This window comes from Agelaius tricolor, unplaced genomic scaffold (genome assembly GCF_023055355.1).
Source record: "Agelaius tricolor isolate 1412-34295 unplaced genomic scaffold, bAgeTri1.0.p SCAF_3, whole genome shotgun sequence".
NCBI lineage: Eukaryota > Metazoa > Chordata > Aves > Passeriformes > Icteridae > Agelaius > Agelaius tricolor.
This window is the reverse complement of record NW_027269263.1, coordinates 14,770,475-14,781,359: the sequence shown is the minus strand read 5'-3', so window position 1 is coordinate 14,781,359 and position 10,885 is coordinate 14,770,475. Positions and strand designations below refer to the sequence as shown.

The 10,885-nt window shown below is 41.2% G+C and overlaps 1 pseudogene; it reads left to right on the top strand.

The window, feature by feature from the left end:
• The first annotated feature begins 405 nt into the window (after nucleotides 1–405).
• Nucleotides 406–4,652, top strand: LOC139587626 (killer cell lectin-like receptor subfamily G member 1; annotated as a pseudogene).
• The last annotated feature ends 6,233 nt before the right edge of the window (nucleotides 4,653–10,885 follow it).

Here is a 10,885-nt window from a genome sequence, read left to right as displayed (position 1 = left end):
CACAAATTGAACTTTTTCAATATATTCTCTTGCTCCATGAACGTGATATTAGAAATACCTCAGAGTTTGGTGCAACCATGTCAGGAACAGGTTGCCATGGTTGTCACTACAAGTCTGAAATGGTAGAGCTTTGTTCTGGAGTGGAAGAATTCAAGTTTCCTGTGTGGGTCACCACAATAATTATTTCTCATCTTGCAGTTGCCCTGTTTCAGGCAGAATGGTTGCTTTGCCACCCCGCAGAGTCACATATGGAGAATAGGACACAGGCACCACCTGTTCTACTGTTACATTTCAGCTTCCTCCTGTGGAGTTAAGGTAACCCCCCTCAATTTTCTTGTCCCAGTTCACAAACTCTTGTGTTTTGCTGTGTTGTTAATATAAATAAATAAATGGATATAATTAAGGATGTTGATACAGATGAAACGTACCTGCATTGCTTTCATTGATGGTGCTTGCAGTGAAAGAGAAATGTAATCTGTAAATTATCCCACTAGAATTACCTGTTTGCTAAGTAAGGAAATTTAATTTCTCACCTTTTTCATCTTGGTCAAGCCTAATTGCTTATTTATGGGATGTGAAGAATGCTAGATGACTTTACTCCCCTTCAAAGCAAGTTTCCCTCAATGATTTATGGAGCATCCATCAGAGCAGCAGTTTAATCACCAAAGATCGACCTCTTTGTGAGCTATTGTCATTGCTTAAACCATTTTGTATTCCAAAAAGCTGATGTATGACATCATTCCTTATGTATATTACTTTTCTGCTAATAATATGCTCTGTCATTAGAAATTATTCCAAAGTGCTGTGAGGAAAGCTCAATCGACACTCAGGGAAATCCAGATCCACATCCACAGGCTTTGTGGCAGCTGGGACTTCTAAATTCCAAGTAAAGCAAAGTTTAAAAAAGCAACACTTAAAAGCATGTGACGGATAAAAAGGAGCACTTCTCTCTGAATGTGAAACACAGAAGTGCCAAGCAACAGTGAATACAAAGAACAGAGGGGAATAGGGACATCAAGAGTAAAGGTAAAGTCTGTTAATAATGGAAAAGATACATGCATTAGTAAATAAGCAGTCTAGCAGATTTCGTATCTGAATTAGAGATGTGCATTTATATGCTAAGTTTTCCTTTCTGTCCTGCTGTTTGAGATTGGGCAGGATGGGCAGTTGAAGGCAGGTTAAAGCTGCAGATTTGCAGCTCCAACAGAGTGATCTGAGAACTTCTGTTGGTGCTATATCAAAACACTCATGGTATTTGGACTTCCCTTCAGATGGAAAGCTGAGTTGTGATTGATCAATAAGCCCCTATAATGGGGTAAGTCTCAAGGGAGGAACTCTCAAAGGAAAGTGCAATGTACTGATGAAATATGCTGTGACTGAATTTTTTTGATTAACATTTGTATCAGTTGAGTGGATCAGCTGATTATATCAGCTGGCTGTGTGAATTTTTATTCATGAGTTAATAAAAAAGTGTGAATGTCTTTCTAAGTTAACCAGACCAGCAATGGGGCAGTGTGTATACATATATATAGCTTGATTAGCCTGATACATATTTCTTCCTGGTGCTAGCCAGTGTTGCAATGGTGAACATATAAATTCTGTCAGTAAGAATCACATTTGTATGGTGATTCATGTCTTTATTGAAATTGCTACATTCTGTTAGTTTGCTCTTTTATTGTACTTCCAACACATAGCTGTGGTTGATTCTGCTAAATCAGAATCTCACAAAACATCACATCTTCAAATAAGCAAATTTGTAATTAAAGGTTAAATTATCGATGTGTGGAATATCAAAAAGATCCCTGTCAGACATTGTTGGACTCTGACATGAGCGCAGGCTTGAGGTAAACTGACACTGCAGTTTGACATGAATTGTATTTTTAGAGCTGGTCCCATTAAAGAAAACCTTACCTTTCTCACATTTATGTTCTTTTTCTTCTTGTTAGGTTCTTCTGTTTCATCTACTGTGGAGGTCCTGGGGAGCATCCCCAAAATTAAGGAGGCACAAGAATCTCGTCTCAAAAAGCTGTTAAGACCCCACTGCCTCCCTCCCCTGTTCCTATGTCTGTTCCTATGTTCCTGAGCCACTCCCTCCTATTCCCCTGTTGGCCATCATCCTGGTACTGCCTGAGAGCATGGGTCAGCCTGGCCCTCTGGGGACAGAGAGGAACCTGGACTCTCAACATGTGGGTGCTCTGGGACTCTGAACATCTCACCCTGTGTGGCTGAATTAAACATCTGTGGATATTATGCAAAGGCCCTTTTTGCTTCTTTACCCTGGACTTTACTAGCAGCAATTCAGGCTGCAACAATCTACTACCTGCTGGATTGTTGCAGTGATTCTTTGCAGAAGGGATCCTCTTCATGGCATTGCTGGGAATAACAGGGCATTTTATTACCAAGGGTAAATAAATCTCCTTCACTGAAAATACTTCATTTGTCTGTAGAACTTTGTCAGGGAGCACAGCAGAGCTCTTGAAATCTGCTCATTGGTCCAAGAAGAACGTGGACCTCTTATCTTTAAAAAAAGACTTGCTCTCATGCCTATTTCCATTTGGATAATGGATGCCCTTCACAGATTCCTTCAGAGACTCTGATTCTTTCCCAGTCTCAGAAGAGCTCCAGGGATGGCATCATTGTAACTGGGGAGAATAATCTTCTGAAAGAACGCCTTTGTGAAAAGTGTTTGTAAGGAACTAGGCATGACTCTGAGTGGGAAGAGACATGTATGATTCTTTTTCAGGCTGCCCATGTCCATGCTGCCCTGAGCAGTGGGTGACCTACAGAGGCAGGTGTTACTCCTTCTCCAAGGAGAAGAAGGGCTGGAATTCCAGCCAGGAATCCTGCTGGGCACAGGGAGCTCATCTCCTGGTGACCAGCAATACCAGTGAAACGGTGGCTGCCTTTGCAGGGGCAAGGGCAGGACAAAGTGGGAGCAAGTTCCAGGCACAGTTCTGGCAGCTCCTTCCCTCTGGGAGGAAGGGAGAGTGTAAAAGGCTCCTGGAACCCACCCGCCACCTCCTTTGCATTGGCAAAGACAAGGCTTTCCCTTAGATACTTTGCAAGAGAGATTTGTTTGTTTCTGACTGACTCAGCTGAGTTTTGTTTGTCATGAGTTCAGCCCTCAGAACCCACAGCTGGGGAAGCTGCCTGGCACTCTGAAATGCCAAGTCTCACAAAGCAGGTCCCTGTAGGAAGGAAGGGAATAGGTGCTCACATTCAAAAATAGACCCAAAGTTTTGTCTCTCACACAGTGCTTCTTTCTTTACCCTTCAAAACCCATGACTTGACCTGGTTTCTCTGAGTCTACTGATCTCTCTGCCTTTCCATCCCTCCTAGGACTTCTTCCAGGTACTACACACCAAATCCCACTGGATTGGTTTACAGAGGGAGACCCATGGGGACTGGGCCTGGGAAGACAGCTCAGAAGTGAGTGATGAAAAGAGAGTATGGTGCTTCCTTTGTACTCTTAGATAAAACACCTGAATTTTAGATTATTTCCCCCTCTGCCATGAAAAGTCTCCTGGTATTCAACAGAAGTCAGCCAGCAATGAACACGGCTGCTAAGGGATGTTCAGAGTGGCCATGGCTAAGGGCCATGCAGTTAAGGGCTTCCTCCTGCCCATCTGCCAGAGCCCAGTGAGGTGCACGTAGGCCTGGGAGTCTCTGTCCCAGGCTAATGGACACAGCTGCTACATTCCTGTCTGTAGGTCCCACAGGAGACAGCATACATGCAAGCAAAGGATTGTGACACAGTGATTGTGCCTGCAATCATCACCTGCTTCCAGAGGCTCAAACCCATCCCTTGCTTCACCTCCTCACCTCTCTTTCCTCCTTGTCCCCTAAAAGTTCCTCAACAAGTTTTACAGAGGCCCTCTTTGAATGTACTCAAATCCTCCTGCTTCACTTTCATCCCAACTTTCTTATCTATCACAAAGCCCAGAGTGCTCCTGTCCAAAGCTGTGCCTGGAGGCTTTTGATGGCCCATCAATTAGTAGCTGAAGACTTTTGGTCTTTGCAGTTTTGTCTGTTATTTCTTGAATGTTTGTGTCTGTGGATTTCTCTTTCATAATTTTGTCCTCATTATGCTCTTTTGCACTGAACGAGACCTTGATTGGATAACCTTAATGAAGCAGAGGCTTCCACCTTTCACACATGCATAGAGATGATTTTAACTGAATACTTTAACTGAGATACTTTATACTTTCTGTCCCAAATGCCTTTAGTAGAACAGCAAAAAGTCCCTCGTGGAACAGAACATTTATCTCTGTAGTGATAGGAAATGGAGAGCCCAGTGTGAGACTGGTGAACTGCAGTCTCACATTGAGCTCCAGGCATCACAAGTGTCCCAGGATGGATCCTCCCTGACATCAGCTCATGAAGTCTAACTGCAGCTGGTCTCTTCCCTCCAAAGATGTGAGATGTTCTTCCCCCTGCCAAAGTGGGTATCCCTCTGTGGTGTTGCCCTGCTTGTGTGCTCTGTCTCCCACAGGGTCGAGTCCACCAGCCCTGTACAGAACCGTGCTGTTCTGCTGAATGGTGCCATCCATGCTTCCAGCTTTCAAGTCCCTGCCCCATGGATCTGTGAGAAATCTGCTCAGTGACCTCTGTGGACCTTGTCTGAGGAAGTATTCTTTGGACAGCTGTGCTAAGGTCTGATTCCTGTGAAGTTTCTCTGAGAAGTGCTGTGCTCCTTGCTCCTGTGCCACCTGCTGCACTGCAAGGAATGAACGCAGCTTCCACAGGAGGTCTGAGTGCTGCTCCTGGCTCCATTCAGGATCAGTCTGGTGATGTTCACATTCATAGCCCTCCCCTAGAGACGGACAGTCTTCAAAGTGAGGAGAAGGGGGAGGAGAGATTTCTTGGAGTCTCTCAGTCGTTTTCAGAGGTACTTGAGCACTGCTGTTCTGAAGTCCTAGGGAGAGGTGAGCTTGTAATCTGTGAGCTCACACAAGCTCTGAGTTTATTTCCCTCTTTTGTGACACTGGTGACATGCACCAAGGCTGAAAGCTAGCCTGAAGTTTGAAGCTGGCCTATTTTTGCAAGTGATCAGATGATGTCCATAGGACCTTTCTAACCTAAATTCTTCTGTGGTTTATGTTTGTACCTGGAGAAAACTGGAGCACGGCTCCTAGTGTTATGTTGCTGCGTAAATAGCTGCCAAGGAGTGAACCTGCTACCCTGCTGAGCTGAAAATAAACGTGAATTGCTTCTAACAATTTCTTCAGTAGTCACTTTTTCTGTTTTCCTCCCCAGGATTATTGCCTAGTGCATCCGTTGATTTATAAAAAGGCAAAATGGTGGCAGGAACAGAATCAGGAGAGTGGGGTAAAATACTTTGCAACAACACTGCAGCAGAAATGCAGCCACAGCCACTGAACAGTCTCCTACCCCAAGGGATTAAGGACTGGCAAATTTACCTTTTTCTGTAGCCAAATGAGTGCAGCCCTTCATCTTCCAGTCCCTTTGTCCTTAGGCCCACCTTGGCCATGGTTCAAGTGCCCTGCACCACCCCTGAGGGGTCTGTTTGTCCCCTGCTCAGTTTCCTCCAGAACAGGTCTCTCCTTAAAGAAGTCCTGCCAGACCCCTCATCCAGCACTTCTTCCCATGGGATTCAGCAGACAGATAAATATAGTTCCAATTTTAGTGACAAGTAGGCCACAATCACAAAATGTCCTGCACTGTGCAACAGCACCTTGACTACATCATAGGATGACTGTGATGACTTTTTAGGGACAATCTGGTGGTATTTTATGACAGTATTTCTTAAAATACTGTGAATTATGTTGTTAGGTTCATTGCTCTAAGCAGTCACAAAATAAATTATTAGAATTAGATGGAAAAAGTATGTTTGTTACAGAAATAAAGCTGTTTTTACCAAGAAAATTTAAATGCTAGTGTAACACCCAGAATGTTTTAGATGACAAAACAGTTGTTGCCTAAAGAATATTTCTGAAAATCTCATCTTTAGTACCCTTTTGGTATTAAAAAAAAGTAAGGTTAATTAAAGTTATGCAATAGTAACTTATTGCTTTCCTGCATTCTTCATAGGTATCTTAAGGAACGTTTAATTCTCATAATACCATAGTTATTTTAAAATTGTTACTCCTTCAGAAACAATTTGGAAAGTTTCTTCTTTATGCTCTTTAGTTTTCTATGAGAGCTATTACTTTGAATTACAAAACCCAACAGAGCATGTGAGAAAAACAGGAGAGGGGTGCTCCAAATACTTTAATAAACTCTGTTATTTTCTATATTTCTTCCTAGCAAAATGTAAAGCAAACCAGGCAGGATCCTTGGTTTTTAAATTCCTCTCACCTGGGGTGTTTCAGCCTCTGAGGAGCACTCTCCTGTTTAATATGTATGATAGCTCCTCATGAATATACAAGTCTTTTCTGTGCACATGCAATTTTTGTCCCACTCTCCCTATAGAGTCTGAGGCATGAAAGAAATAGGATTGTGTTACTTCTGGAAGTTTGTGACTTTTCCATAATCAACTATTAGATTTATAAATATACTGACAGCACTAGAGATGTGGGAAATTATTTGGGCTATGGAATGAAATCAGTGTGTACACATTTTAAAGAAAAAATAAATATTACAGCACAGCTTTCATTTAAAGGCACTGTACACTGCTGAGCTGCTCATCAGAAAAAATGAGGGAGAATATTAAATATATCTGCCTTGCTTTTTGTCTTGGTGAAAACCCTGTTGGTTTTCTGTTCTATGCTGCCTTCAGGGTGTTAAATGACTAAGCTTTTTCTTATGGTATTTTATGCAAATTGAAAGCAATTCTGCTGTGTACACAGTGTCAGATAAAAAAAAAAAAACTGGAGAAAAAAACAAGTTTAGATAATCAGCACTTTTAAAAAAAATTGTATCTCTAGTTTATTTTGTTTAGTAATATTAATTATGGAGGAATAAGGGAATTTTTCACTGTGATCTGACTTCTTTTGTATTGCCAGTATTTTAGGTATTAGAGGGGTGAAATATCCATTAATTCCACTATTGTGGTTTGGGGTGGAACTTTCAGCTGATTTTCAGATGAGAGCTTCTAAGAATAGGTCCTATTTTATGCAGCTAGTTTGGAAAGCAGAAGAAAATATCATGTGTGTAAAAAAACCCTGTCTTATCAACTTCCTACAGGAGCAGATGCTGCCAGTTCTGGCAGTTCTTAGCACTTTGAACCTTTAAAATATGCTTTGCAACAGTAATTAACTAGCAGCAAGTAATATGTTTGAAATAAACTTCCAATTATACGTAATGTTTCTGCAGACGTGCATTTTAATATTTTCAATTAATTTAAATTCCTTTTTAATTTTTATTTCTTTACTTCTGGACCGGAGTCTTGTCAGTTGACATCAATAAAGCATGTAGGTGAGTCAGACCTGCTAATTAATTTTGTTGCTCTGTTTTTTCTTTCAAATTCCCAAGTATTTTGGTGAAATGCATTTGATTAGTGTTACATTCATCAGGAAAAAAATTGCTTGAAGGAAAGCTGCTTTTATCAAATTACTTGTTTTGATGCCAGGAAAGGAGAGATTTTAAGCTGGTGTTTATAGACTAGGCAAAATGTTACTGTGCAACTGTACCAATCTCAGTGCCAGGAATGTAGCCTAGAACAGAATCTTGTCTCAGATTCTAGATGCAGAGCATGCTCTGATAAAACCCAAACTGGAGCTTTTCTGTAATGTCAATGAAAGCAGAAACAAGCAGTTAATATTTTTCTTCCAGTGTAAATGCTTAAGGCTCCATTGATGCTCTTTCCTAACCTTTAAAGGCTCTTGGTATTTCTTGCTCCAGAGAAGTGTATTAGTTACTTTGTCATTGTTATCTAGCTGGAAGGATATGGTTATTCTCCTTTACACTGTAAATACTTTCACAGAATTGACAGGATTGACAATCTTTTGTCTAAATTTCATAGCAGTGAATCCTACTTAATGCTGTGGTCTTGGATCCTGCACTAACATTATTGAATCTGTCTCATCTGATGACTTTTAAATCTCTGCTCCACACTCTGAAGATTCACAGCTCCTACACCCCACCAGGCAGACAAATAAATATCTTTATTACATTTACATTAGCACTGGTTATTTGAGTCCTTTGACTAAGGCATGAATTCTTAATAGAAAAAAGCTTATGATAGTTGTTGAAAGTAGAAAACCAGGATAACTGGGGGTTTTCTGTCTCACGCTAGGTTAGACTAGTTCAACCCATCTCTTTTTCTGTACTTTTTAAGAGGAAGTACAAAACTCCACAGAAAACACACAATCACCAAATTGTAGCCACCCTATATATTTTTTCTCTGCTATTTTCTTATGCAAGTTAGTCTTTCATTTTTACTGCTTTCAAAACTCTCACATTATGCATGGCTTACATCTTTCATTTTTCCAATCAAAACCATGCCATTTGGAAACAGAATATTATTTTCAAACTATGCTCATGAATGAATTATCTTCAGTATTTCTGCAAATATTGATCCAGTTCCAGCAGACAGTATTCCCTCTCTCCTGCTTCAGAGCCCTGAGGTTTTAATGCTTTTTCTACCCTGTAGGTAGCTGATCTGTGATTGTTTTCTGCAGCTTGAAGAACAGCTGCCTTTCCATAACCAGGACGATCATTTTAGTATCAATCTCTGTAGATTGCTTTGAGATCCTTTGGAAATGGAAGTTAGGCTCGTCATGTGATGCAACTTGCCCAGAACTATCACTCAGACAAAATGACACCTGAATCTGGTAAGTCCTAGGGAAAAGAAGGAAAGCACAAACAGCTGTGGGGGGAAAGCTCAGTCAAGGCTCTGAACTACATCCTTGCTGTTCCATATAACTCAGGTACAGATCAGAAAGAAACACAGAGGAACTGGTAACAACCTTACATCACTGTAACATATTAGTGACACCAGAAATGACCATTAATTAACATGTGGAGAAATCTAAAGCAGCCTTGCCTGAAAATAATGAAATTGGTGACTTTCTGGCCACCTACATTAGGCAGTAAAACAATTGCTGTTGAGGTCAGGAACCCCATCACACAAAAGGCTAAACTTGAGCTGGAACTGGTACATGAACAAGCTGTGCCAGCAGGCTGCTCTTGGACAGTTTTACCAGGTGGAGTAAGGAAACGTGTCATGGCCAAAGCAGTCTTGACTTGGAGAATTTAATTTAATTTATCACCAACTAGAGCAAATTTTTGATTACTGACTTGGTCTTTGAGAAAAAAAAGAAAAACTAAAATATTAAACAATTATTTAGGTAAATACCTTTTTTTTCCTCTTCCTTCCAATTCAATTTCAGTCCAACACCACTCCCAAGAAGGTTGAGACCTTGTTGGTCCCACTTACCTTGTTTTTCCCATGCATTACACTCAATCTTTCCCAGTCCCTTCAATGTGGTGGGCAGTGCAGAAGGCTGAGCTGGAATGCAGTCATTTCTCTCTGCCAATCCATGCATTTGGCTCATTTTCCTCCACTCTGATATGGGTTTTCCACAAACCACAGTACCTCAGGCGTGTCCCTGCTCTGGGTGTTGCTCTTTCTTAAATCTGTTTGAGCAGGGCTGTCACACTCTCTCTTGGGGATCTTCTGACTGGCCTTGACAGGCTGAGGTTTCTGAAGCATCCTGGGCTGTTCACATCCATACCAAAGTTATCTGGAAGTAACTCTGAGGCAGCTCCTGCTCATGGCACTCTGGCAGCCTTGCTACAGAAACCCTGCTCAGTACAGACTTGTTGCCCTGGTACCCCTCACAGACACAAATGGAGTATTGAGTTGGATTATTTCTGTGTGTGTGTTTGTGTTTCACAGCTAGAAATTGCCAGCCAAATCATCTCCCTCAGCAAGCAAAGCTTAGATTTTAAGTCACTGAGTGGTGTTCTTTTCTTATTTCTATCTCAATCTAACTTGTCCAACATAGCTTACTTTCCTTTTAGAATTGTTTCTTTATTATCTTATTCAAGCATAGGCTGCTAGACCAGGTGGCATGTTCAGATTCTCCCTGGGGAGCAGGCTCTGACCCAGAATTCTTTGCAAAGGAGATTTTTGTAATTTTGTAGCTTGGACAGCCCAACACCAACTGCAGAAAGCAGAGAAAATGTCCAAGCTATGGGAGCAACTGGCCTACAACAAATGAGTCAAGAGAAGTGTGAGTGCACCATGTCAAATTACAGCTCTGCTTTCTGGAAAAATATGAGATTATTACAATAAAAGAAGATGCTGAAATATGAACCTGTCTCAGAGGCTTTGTGATTTTTCAAGAGCTCAGAAATTGCCCCAAATACCCACTTCATTCTGCCTTCTGGAACTGTCAAAATTTACAAAGTTTATAAAACATGTTCATAGTAAAATAGGGGACCAGATACCAAATACTTTTAAGTTGCCAAAAATCCAACAAAATTTAAATTACAAGAAGAAAATGAGCCTTTTTTTCCCCAGGCCTGCACTGTGATTTCTATTTTGTTCCAGAGAAAGAAGGCACAGATAAATGTATCAATGAGCTTTGCAGAGAGCTGTTGCTCAAAGACAATTCAGCAGTGTTTCCTTGGCAGTATGTCAAGAGGAGGAACTACCTTATTGTTGCTGCTTCTGGCAAAGAAATCAGAGCTTTTTCAGTCCACAAATGGCAGAACATCAAAATGGTACAACACTGTGTTCCTAGAGCTAATGAGGGGTTTCTTTCATTAATGAAAGATCTATGAATGTACAGAATCCACATTTCAAATTGTGCTGTGTAAAGAGCAGAAGCTTGTTATTAGAAGTTCTAGAGATCAGGGAGACAAGGCTTTTTCTCTGACTCTGTTTCACTGTATGGCCTTGAGGCAAGCCAGTCCACATGTCTGCACCTCCATTTCCCCAGCAGCAGGCTGAGACAGAGAGCTGCCCCATGGGGCC